Raw genomic sequence first — 12,261 nt, 5'->3', positions numbered from 1 at the left:
TCTTTTTGTTCCCTTCCTTGTGCTTTGTAGAACACTGCTCTCTTAGCCAGACATACAGTATATCTGTGTGTTGTTTTCTTGTAGGCTTGCTACTTCTATTACTTTATCTTGGCCTTCCCCTCTGTCCTTTACCACTCTTCACTTTGAGGTACTCTTTTCCCCAGCATTTTTTGCCTTGTTTTTTTGTATTCCGGATTACATGCTGTTTCGTGGACTGGATCTTTATTTTTGCATGTAAAACCAGTTGCATTTCTTTAATCTCTAGTACAATCTCACCACCACTTTTACTACATGGACTTCAGTGATTTTAGGGGAACTGGAATGGATAAGAGGACAATCCAATTTGGAAGAGATCAAAAGCCAGATATTATAAAGTGGTAAAATGAGGAAGAGAAAGCTTATAATAATCTTTAAGGTAGATGTTCCTGGATTCCAAAGGGAAAACTCTGCCTGGATCTGCTAGACCCAGGAGCAGACCTGCTGGCATTACAGCAGTGTTGCAGCTGGGCATGCCATAAATTGACTTGAGCTTTCCAGAGCCAAGTAATAGGGATCAGATCACATGTACCACTTCCCAGCATTCTTACAGAAGAGCAATGTATTTGTGCTCTAGACACAGTCCCACACTAGAAGTGAATTTTGGCCTACAGCTGTCTGGGGAAACTTACATTATACAACCTTTGATCACCTTTTTCCCTTGTCATCTGATTTCTCTTTTTCTCTGTCAACGATGAAGAGCTCTTCTTTTTCCCATTATATTTGTGTCTGGGCTGTGAAACACAAAGAACATCTCTCCCTTTGTTCAAATAATCTGATATAATTTGTTAAGGACAGAAAAGTAATTGGGTTAGGGAGACTGTATTTATGAAAACAGTGCTATCAGCCCAGTCTCTAGTGTGAGGCAGTTATACAGCTCAGCAGCACTTTCCATTGCCATAGTTTATTCTTTGGCTTGTGCTTGGGTCAGCAGGACAGTGACTTAATTGCTAGACTGTGCAAGAAAAAACGTGAGACCAAAATTAAATGACCAGGCCTAACAGCAGTGAGTCTCTGAGCCAGGCTGTCACTTATTTCAGCCACATTCACCACAGTGCTTGCAGGGCTGGTCATGCTGCCAGCAGCATGACAGCAAGTAGGGTGAGGCTTCTATTCCAGTCTATTAGTATGTATTCTTAAAAGGTTGTGTTTAATCCAGGCTAATATAACCACGATGTTTTACTATGTCAAACATGCTCCTCCTGTATAATTCCCATTAGATGTGTTCATAGCCCCCTGAATATCATAGATGTCATTCCAAGCCCCTTCAAAGTCCTCAGGACATCAGGATAAGCATATCCCCTCACTGTTCTGATGGCTCCAGTCAAAGAACAATTTTCTATTGTTCAAATGCTCTCTCCAACATAATGGTTTAAAAATCAAAATAAAACCAAAAGCAAAAGAACAACATAAATGAGGAGGCAGGCCCTGTGAGACTAACTTTCAAAGCTGACCTGTTGAATAGCCTGTGGTGGCCCAGCCCAGCCCAGTCGATGCTGGCCATGCCATGGGTTTCCATCAGCCTCTGATCACTGCAAGTAAAGAGCACAGCCCTCCCCAGTGGTGACAGAAACTATCAGAGATCACACTCTGTATTTCACATTGCTGCTAACACAAAATGAGAACGGCTGTCAACACTGAAACTGCTGTAAAGCTGAAAAGTGGATAAAGTAGATAAAGCTGTGGAAGGGGAAACAGTGTAGAAGTATATTAAATCTTGTCTTTTTTAATTGCATGGTATTACAAATTTCTCAAAATAGCTGCACTAAAAGTTGTCTTGACAACATTCTCAGTGAAAATGCAGTAATTTTGTTTCTTTTACCTAGAGCAGATTATAATGGGAATATTAATATACCATCCCTTAAATAGAATTGCCAGCTTCTTTATTAAAATAAATTGCTCCTTTTCACTTTACAATGGATATACTTTTCATAGCAGGCATGTTTAAGAGTTAATTTTCCTAATGAACACAGACAGCAGCCTGAATTTTCCAAGCTGCCTTGGAGATGCAGTATTGACTTCCATTTTGTTATCTAAAGCTTTAAGGATTGTATGTGCTGACTAAACTGGAATTCTGCTTCCAGCTTTCCACCTGTCCCCATGCATGTCCCCATCATTTCCCATTGTTCCATCAGTTTACATAATTCCCCATGCCATAGCCCATAGATACTTGTGTCTTGCTCCTGCTGCCCAGGAACAAGATGGTTACTGGGAGCTGTCCTTAGCCAAGTACATCAAGGAAAGTAATGTTTTCTCCTGTCTGCCTTTTCTCAAAGGAAAAATTGACCAAGGTTTACAGAGAGGCTTCATTTAGGCACCAAATGTGCTCAAGTGGTTAAAAGCCAGGCTTGGCACTTGGTAATACCTTTCAAATTCTTCCTCTGACTCTCAGCAGGGCAGTTAAGTTTCATAATTCCTCTTGCCCCTCATGGAGCTCAGGGCTGATGTAATCACAGCAAGGTTGAGGTTGGAAGGGACCTCAGAAAATTGTCTTGCCCAAGTCCAGGATCATCTAGCAGGGTCACTTACAGCAGGTTTCCCAGGACTCTGTCCAGTCAGGTTTTTGAAATCTCCAAGGCTGGTTCATGGGGTGCTAGGGTTTAGTGTACCACTTTGGTGTGCTTGCTGAGACCCTGCACGCAGGTCAGCAGCTTACAGACCTCTTTTCTCTACTCTGCTACTGTGGAGAGAGATAAGAATGGAATTCTTACGGAATTCCAGCTGCTGAAGTAGGGAGCAAGGGAGGCAATTTGGGGTATGTTAGGAATCTCAGAGTAGTAGCAGGTAGAAGACTATCATCCTGGACTGAGAGGGGGTTTGTCATAAGAGAGAGTACATGGGGTTTATGTACTAGTGTAGTGAGATAAGATTGAAATTAAGAAAAGGTAAGGTTGGAAGTGTGTTTTTGTGCAGTCTATCCAAGGCACATTTGGAGAAAAAACGATTTCTCTCCTCCCCTTGTTCTTCCTCTGAAACCATGCATGCCAGAATGACAGGGTCCCTGGGTCAGGACTCTTTTTGTGTTACCTCACTTTCCCTTCCTGGAATCTGTTTTCTTCTAAGCTTTGTGCTTTCAAATGTTTCACTTGCAACAATTTTTATGAGGGTTGTATCACGCAGGAAGCCTGATGTACATCAGCCTTTCAGCTGCCTCCTGTTTGATCAGGTGCAGAAAGGTAGCAGGGAGAATTCAAATGACTCTCTATCTATATAACAGCTATTGTTTCCTTTATCTCCCAACTCCAGAGCTAGAAAAGAAAGATGTTGTTTCCCATCTTTGCTTCTAAGAGCCATGGTTTTCAAACAGCCTTTTGATCTGACTTTCACTGACTGTCTAGGCAACCAGTTCCTGGCTTGCATACAAAGAGCACTCTCTCTCCCTTGCCTGCTCAGGTCATTAAACTTCAGGGCCTCATTCACTGCTCTTGCTGTTTTCAAGCTGGGAAACTACTGCTGCCAGGTAGGCTTGTAATGCTACTGTACCATCTTTGTAAAGTTTCGTGTCTGCTTTCCAAAGAAATGTGTAAATCCATAGAGAGCTGTGCCAGTAATATTAATTTCTTAGTCAATGAATTGCACCAAGAAAACCATCTCTCAATCATTTCAGTGTGACATAAAGTATGTCTCCAGACAACCAAAGCATTGATGGGGAGTGCAAAGGACAATAAGGAAGAGTGGACAGATAAATAGTGTGGCCTTGATGATTTTAAAACTGTATGAATGTGAGAAGTCTGCATCTGATTAAAGAAATCCATTCCTCACATCTTCTCTCTCCTTTGCTCTGCTTATGGCAGGGGAGAAAATGCATCCCTGCTGTAAGCCATTCTGAAGTCATTCTGATCTCTCTGTTTTTAATGCTTACTGCTGTGCTTTTTGTATTTATATGAAGAAATAGCATAAAAAAAGAAAAGAGAGAAAAATTAGGTGAAGTTACAATAACAAGTGAGATACCAAGCAAAGATTAAAGCACGAAACAAAATGTTAGAGCTCAGCGTGGAATCAAACGCACAAAAATCCAGCATTATATCTTTATCTCTCCTCTCCCCTCTCATCTGCACGTTGTCTTGTTAGATTTTCATCAGCTTGCCACCTCCCAAATGCCTAGTATATTTTATATGTTAAAAATTGAAAATGCAGAAGGACAAAACAACACTTTTAAATAAGGATATATTTCACATAGGATACACAAATTCCAACTAACCTTAATGTATTTGTGTCAAATACAGGAGTTTCTCAACTTCTCTTTGGTGTTTGGTGTGGGCTGCCCACTCCATGCCAAGGGAGGCCATGAGAATCCACACTGGAGGTGAAGGGAAAGGGACCCTCACTTTCTGTTCTCACTCTTTGAGTCAAATGTGATGCTGCTCAAGTTTGTAAAGTCTGCAAATGTATCTCTTTATATATGTGTGTGTTTCTAGGCACATATATCTGTATATAGGTAATGCCTTGAAATTAATACAGCTCAATCCTGTTGAATCTTCCAAATTTGGAGGCAGAAAAAGAGTAATTTTTAGAATTGCAGCTTCACATAGACCCATCTAAATCTTGTCCATGCCTTCTTTTTGTCTCGACCTAAATCCCTGTGCCTTAGTATACAAGGTATTTATTTTATTTGGTAACACAGCCTTGGACTAAAGCCCAAGAAAAAAATGAATTGTCCCCTCATTGTCCTGACCCTTTCTGTTTAAGTAAGACTAAAATTAAAAGGTGAACTGGCAATGGAAAATCTTACACATTGGACAATGGAAAACTGCAGAGTTTCGGGGCTCATTCTGTTAATGAGTAGCAATAAATAATATTTTTTGTCTTCCTATCTAAGGAAGCCAGCATTGTCTTATACTCTTTCAGTTGCAAAGCAGACTCCCTGCAGAATGCCAACCCTAGCCAGCAGCAAGGGCATGCTGTATGCACACCTGGGGAAATCTACTTTATGGATTGCAGTGTAATAAAGAGGCATCCATGTAAACCTGGGGTTTAGAAGAAACCAGGTGTGATAACTCCATGGACTGAGGTTGCAAAGCTCCTGTAAAAAGAAAGACAAATTAGCAATGCTGCACTGATGGCTTGAGTACCATGGCAATGGCTCATTGAGGTGTTTGCAGTGCAGACTGCTCTGCACAAGCACAGAGCAGCAGTCAGGGAGAGATGTACACTGAGGAGTCCACAGCTGTTTTGGACACACCAAACACTTCTGTTGTCTCCTTGGGATAAAATTCATGTTGTCTGGATACAGCTGTGTTTGTGATCTCAGCTAAGAGTATCTGCCCAGATAAATGCATCAAAGCTGAACAAGAAGATATGGTTGCATAAGCAAGGCAGTTGTCTTTGAACGTGAAGTAGGTGCTTAATCACCTAACATATTTGCTCTGGAGTATTCTGCCATGCTCAGACATTTTAAAGAAAATGTTGGTGGATGGCAGCTCTGATTTCACCCATCTATACCTCAAGAAGAGTCTAATTCCAGTGGAAGACAATCCCCATAAAAGAATAGTTACATACAGCACTGCAGTATTGGTTATGTCAAAAAACATGGCTGACAACTTCCTTTGAACAGAGAGCAGCCCTCCTTCTTTCTCAGGAACTGCTGAACTTTCTGGCAGGTTCAGTAGTTGAATATTAATAGCCTTATAATTTTAATGATATTTTATATTTACTAATATTGCTATTTCACAGATTCACAGTTTTTGAGGTCCTGGAGATGGTATGGTTCAACCTGACTGCTCAAGCAGGGTAACCTACAACATGCTGCCCCAGAGCATGTCCAGTTGGCTTTGAAAACCTCCAAGGATAAAGACTCCCCAGCCTCTCTGGGCAATCTGTGCCAGTGCTTAGTCACATTCACAGAAAAAAAAGGTGTTTCCTTGTATTCCCATGGCACCTCCTGTATTTAATATTTACAGAATCCAGAATTACTAGGTTGGACAAGACCTTCAAGATCAAGTCCAATCCATGTCCTAACACCTCAACTAAACCAATAGCATTGAGTGCCACATCCAGTCTTTTTTAAAACACATCCAGGGATGGTGACTCCATCACCTCCCCAGGCAGACAATTCCATAAAAAACTTTTTCCTAATATCCAACCTATATTTCCCTTGGCACAGCTTAAGACTGGGTCCTCTCATTCTGTAACTTGCTGCCTGGTGAAAGAGACCAACCCCACCTGACTACAAATACCTTTCAGGCAGTTGTAGAGAGTGATAAGGTCACCCCTGAGTTCTCCAGGCTGAACAACCCCAGCTCCCTCAGCTGTTCCTCACAGGGTTTGTGTTCCAAGCCCCTCTCCAGCCTTGTTCCCTCCTCTGGACGTGCTCAAGTGTCTCCAAATCCTCCCTGAACTGAGGGGACAGAACTGGACACAGCACTCAAGGTGTGACCTCACCAGTGCCAAGTACAGGGAAAGAATGACCTCCTTGCTCCTGCTGGCCACACCATTCCTGATACAGACCAGGATCCCCTTGGCCTTCTTGGCCACCAGGGCACACTGCTGGCTCATGTTCAGTCGGCTGTTGACCAGAACCTCCAGGTCCCTTTCTGCCTGGGCACTGTCCAGCCACACTGTCCCCAGCCTGTAATGCTGCAGGGGGTTATTGTGGCCAAAATGCAGGATGGCCAGGGTATCAGACCCAGCCAGCATGGGTTTAGGAGGGGCAGGTTGTGTTTGACCAACCTGATCTCCTTTTATGACCAGGTGACCCACCTGGTGCATGCAGGAAAGGCTGTGGTTGTTGTGTACCTGGACTTCAGCAAGGCCTTTGGCACTGTCTGCCACAGCACACTCCTGGAAAAGCTGCCAGCCCACGGCTTGGACAGGAGCACTTTCTTCTGGGTTAAGAAGTGGCTGGATTCTGGGCCCAGAGAGTGGTGGTGAATGGTGCTGCATCCAGCTGGGGATCAGTGGTGTCCTCAGGGGTCTGTGCTGGGGCCAGTTCTGTTCAATATTTTTATTGATGGCATGGATGAGGGCATTGAGTCTTTCATCAGTAAATTTGCAGACAACACTAAGCTTGGAGCGTGTGTCCATCTGTTGGAAGGTAGGAGGGCTCTGCAGAGAGATCTGGAATGCTTGGATGGATGAGCAGAGTCCAGTGGGATGAAGTTTAGTAAATCCAAGTGCCAAGTCCTGCATGAAGTCCCTCCAGTTGCAATGGGAGGACTGGGGACAAAACCTTTCCCTTTTGGCTTCTCTTCTACTCAGTGGAGAGATAGAGCAAGAGCCTTACCACATGATCACCCATTCTATCCATTCTAATACAGATTTTTAAGAGAGATGAGATAAATCAGTGAGGCCTATCTGTCTCCACCAGGGAAGGAGCTTAAGCAGCTAGTTCAGTATGAAACATCTATCTTGCATGCAGCTCAGGTTGGTAAGATGAGCCATACATTTGCCATCTTTTTAATTTATTTTAATTCCCTTTCTGTAAAATGAGGATGCTACAACTTTCTTTTTTCTCCCATCTATTTGAACTGTGTGCAACTACTATGTTATGCCAAATGGTGTTTTGCCTGGTGTCTAGAAAAATGACAACTGACTTCTTTTTGAGCTTTATTGGCTTCAGGCTACCACTATTAACAATGAGGGGATGGAATACAGAGCTTCTAGAGAAACCAAGTTTTGAGTATCCGTACATAACCTAAAAAACTGACATAGAAGAGGCATGAAGGGAAAAATAAGGCAGTGAATTTCCACAATTTCTCATTGTCTCAGCCTTCTGAACTGCTGCCAACTTCAAATCTAAACTGGCATATTTCTTATTTTGCTGTTTTAACAGGAGTTAATTATAGCTCATAGTTCCACAGCTTACTGTATAAAATGCTGAGCAGTACTTCTGTCTATTCTTCTTAGGTCTAAGGAACTTTAACTACCTTTGATTCTTGTGTCCCGGACAATCACTGTGAAACAGTTAAAAGTTCATTAAAAATGAGGCCAAACAGATGAAAATGCCAACAAAAACATGCCTGAAAAGAGACATTAATAAAATAGTAGTGCCATTGGAAAGAGATTTTCTCAGACTATATTTTTAAGCACATCTAAAGAACATTTTATATACTTTAATTATATTTGATGAAATTAAATTTCTTCAGTATAATTGTCCTAAGGATGTGGAATTCTAAAATGGAAATGATACTCTGAAACAGCACCAGTCAGGATATTTTCTGCAAATATTTCTATGTATATCTTTCATGACCTAGACTACAAATTTATCCACTGTTTTCCACACTATGGAAATAAGTTTAAACTATAATGCACAATTTAAATGAAGATGGGAAAAGCATGTTTGAGTTGCAGGCCTGTACTTTTCCACAATTAGGAAGGCAACAGTTCCCTTGGGTTTTCTTTCTTTGGCTGTGAAGGAAAATGGCTGAGTAGTATTTCCAAAACATTTCTGTGCTATTCCACAACATCAATAGCGCAACAAAAGGAGGCTCCTTCTCCCATTCTCTTAATCCAAACTCCAACTAAAAATACACATAATTAGAAAATACTCTTTTAGACGTCCCTCTCTTTTTTTTTTTTTTAATTTGAAGTTTTCCAAATTGAAATGCTGCTCAGATCATCCCTTCTCTCAGCCTGAACTCTGCTAATGAGAAGGCCCTTGGCATTTTTTCTTCTTTGTGGATGGGTAGGGAACAGCCAGTGCTTTTCTTGCTAGCAGATAAACAGGATGGATGAATAGGGCACTACAATCCTCAATTAGGCCAGAGATTCATCACTGACAGTTAGTGCAAAGGCCAAACAATATCTTATCAGAAAATATCTAAAATAGTGAAGCACACTTGGAAGTACAAGTTGAAACCATAATTCCTGGCCAGGTCACAACAATCAAATCTGATTTCCTACATTTAAAATTAACTTTAAACCACTAAACAATTACTAGTAAGCTTTGTGTTTTGCAGCACTGGTTGAAGAAGTGTGAGGAGCTGGCAGAGCCAGAGCTAGCAAACAGGCAGTAGAGCAGGATGTTGACCTGAACAAGGCAATAAAAGCACCAGGCCAGGTGTTTGTGCAAACACATGTTTGCTAGAGCCTGAAATAATTGCTCAGAGAGCAAAGTAGGACAGTTCCAGAAGAGATACAGGCTCAGTAGCCACCCCTCTGCTAGGCAGAGGCTGCCAGGAAAAGGATACAGATAACCAGCAATATGACTGAGGGGAACAATTATGAGGGCAATAAGTTTTTATTTGCCAGAGGCAGCAAATACCAAAATTGTTGTTTGCCCTTTCCTAACAGTTGCATTATTTGCAATGTAGTCCCATGAGAACCTGATGGTCATTCAGAGATACAAAATGAGCCTCTTTGTTGGTTCATCTTATGCTGTGGGCTGACAAACATGAGAAAAATGTAAAGATCTTATTAAAGAATAAAACAATGTTTCCTGCATTTTTTCCTTAACTGCTGCAGAACATGAGGAATAACTCCAAACTGCTATGCTCACATGAACCAAACCAGAAAACCAAGAAACCTAGTGAATGTGAAATGTCAAAGAGAAGATAAATAAATTCATGAAAGTACGTAAGATATTAAAAAAAAAATTAGGCCAGATGTGGTCACCTTGATAACTCTAACAGCCTTTCCAGATTGGTTTTGAGCCAACCTAGTGCCTTTCTCTTATTTAATAACTTCAATAATTTGTAGTCCTGTTTGTATGCAGTTTTCTCCTATTTTATTCTTCACAGGATCAGTAAAATGTCAGCTCAGGGACACTTTCTCTCTGAAGCACAAGAGGCTTAGTCAACCTGTTCTGCATAAACATGTGAAAATACACATATCAATTGATTTACAAAAGGCAGTACAGTATCTACCTTGCCCATTCCTTCCTGTCCTGAGATAGCAAAGATTAGAGACATGGGACATATTTATTATGTTTTCCCTATGCTTGAACAATCATATGAAAATGCAGTTCTGCTAAGTCTATAGGGAAAAAATCAAGGATACTTCAACTCCTTATGTTTTGCCATCACAACAGGTCTTTAAGGTATGAAAGCAGATCAGGTAAGCAGTAAAATCTCCCCAGGTTTTCTTCCCCATATTTTTGAAAGACAGTGAGAATGCAATGTGTAATGTGACACTGACATAAAATGAATGGTTCCAAATCTAGCAAAAAGAGCCAGTCCTTTTCCATTTTCAGGGCCTGAAATATCTAGACATACAATAGCTAGGTTTCCTTGATATTTCTGTATGGCACCTTCTAGCTGACAGGATCTTGGAGACTTTCACACACTGCTGAGAGCCTGAAGCTTCCTAGGTGGATTTCTGGGACCATGATCCAAAACAGCCTTAAGGACTAACACACATATCTGAAGGAAGCAGTAGAAGAAACAGGCTGCTCTTCACTAGAGCAGTGCTAGCCAGCTACCAAAGATCTGCTCTTGATTTAAAACAAGGCCTGTGACATCTTAAACAACCACAGTTTGTTGGGATGGTGGCAAAGCTGGCATTTCCAGTGTCACTAGGAAATCTGATGCACTTCATGTACCAATTAAAGAACAACCTTTGGGTGTCAGTGTCCCAAACTGTGCAGACCAGACAGGCTCCTAGCTCTGTCTGGTTGGGCAAACTGCACCAGCAGTGTACCCGATTCGAACCAACCATTCAAAATGTGCATCTTCATCCTCCTTGTGCTTGGTCTCCCTGGCACTCATCACCACTGTGACCAACAAATTTGATCATTCCCAGGTGAATCAAACTGAGCAAAGGACTGACCTCCATCTGACAATTTTAAAAGCTCTTGTTCAAGAAAAATTATGTCAGGTTGGATCTGAGCTTCTCTGGAGCAGCTGCAAGGAGATCTTCTGTCTTCCCATTGTATCTATTCCATAGGAGGAAAAAACTGCAGACCTTGAATGCAGCTGAAGCAGGCACATCTGTATCTCTGCCTGAACACTACACTGAACCCCTTTTTTCACCCACTGTTACAGCTAAGATGACTGAATTACAAGGTCACGTATTTTGCTGAAGGCTGTTTCATGAGTCATTTGATTAAAACTCTGCCCTTCCTGGCCCACAGTCCTTTTCTCTACTCATTAGTACACACAATGTAATAAAATGTTGGAATATCCCCAGAACGGAGTCTTGCTTAGACCACTTCCTCTGTAGTTCACTAGCACAGACCTCAAATCCTGGCTTAGGCAACTTTCCAGCTCAACTACATGATGCAAAATAACATTTTCAGTTAAATTTCAAGTGGGATAATGAGCAACTACGGAATTTCAACATTGTTCTAAATTTAAAAAAAAAAATCACAAGAAGAATTTTAGAGTATTAAAGAGGGTAAACAAAATAGAGGCTAAGCAAATGCATAGAGGACACTATATGCCCTTTCTATTATCCATCTTCACAAGGGTTCTTTGATTCCTTTAGTAACTTATGACCTTCCCCTGTTCCTTTTTTTCCCACACTTTTTAGCAAAAATCCTTTACCCAACTCTCTAATCTAGGATAACTTAAAACTGAAAAGTTGGTAAAATTAACCAGCTGTTCTGACTGATGAGACATTATTTATAACACTAGATATTTTATTAAAGTTGCATTAACACTCTTCTAACAGAGTTTAAGGAAGGGTTCGTTTTATAAACTCACAGGGTGTTGGAATGAAAGATGTGATCGTTCCCATGTAACCTCATAAATTCTCTTGTTAGTCAGTTTTGAGTCTATGAGCTCCAGTAAAATTCTCATGAGAACACAGTATCCATCCATAAAAACTCCTGAAACCCCATGGGAATCAGCTGGTTAAGAAGGGTTCAGAGGTTCAAGCCTGTGGTTTATTTATTAAAATTTTCTCAGTAAATATATCATGGTATAATAGAGAACAAGCACATGTTTTGTGCTAGTAACATCCGTCTTCCATAATAACCATGCACAGTAAGTTTCAAAAATAGGAAGGAAGAACACTAAGTTACATTTAAATGCGGGTGCACTGAACCTTTTCTCAAAAAGAGTCTGAAATCATAAACAAGAGTGAGAATTTGCTTCCTTATTTTTCAAAACCACTGTCATCAAATGCAGCTAAGATGTTGCCCTATGCAAAGGCATAAAAAGAGGTTTTAACAGACTGGGCTGAGGTTAGACACTTCTAGTCCCAGAAGATGATGGTGACTTAGAGAAAACAGTGGTAGAGCATTAGAAGTTGCAGAAGTACACTCCTTCACTGTAGTATTAGAAGTGTGAATCTGACCAGGAGCACCACATCCATGCTGGAAATACAAGCATTTTGTAGAGTCTGTGG

At 41.1% G+C, this 12,261-nt stretch overlaps 1 protein-coding gene across 1 annotated transcript in view; it reads left to right on the top strand.

The window, feature by feature from the left end:
* Window positions 1-3,431: 3,431 nt before the first annotated feature.
* Window positions 3,432-12,261, top strand: part of TMEM14A (transmembrane protein 14A) — a 29,933-nt gene continuing 21,103 nt past the window's right edge. Inside the window, exon 1 of the mRNA XM_088162295.1 lies at window positions 3,432-3,496. The gene's annotated coding sequence lies outside the window, so the exon portion shown is untranslated. The remainder of the gene's footprint in view (window positions 3,497-12,261) is intronic.

Source organism: Sturnus vulgaris, chromosome 3, assembly GCF_052056855.1.
Source record: "Sturnus vulgaris isolate bStuVul1 chromosome 3, bStuVul1.hap1, whole genome shotgun sequence".
NCBI lineage: Eukaryota > Metazoa > Chordata > Aves > Passeriformes > Sturnidae > Sturnus > Sturnus vulgaris.
Note: the sequence above shows the minus strand (reverse complement) of the source record. Positions and strands in the feature narration are given on the sequence as shown.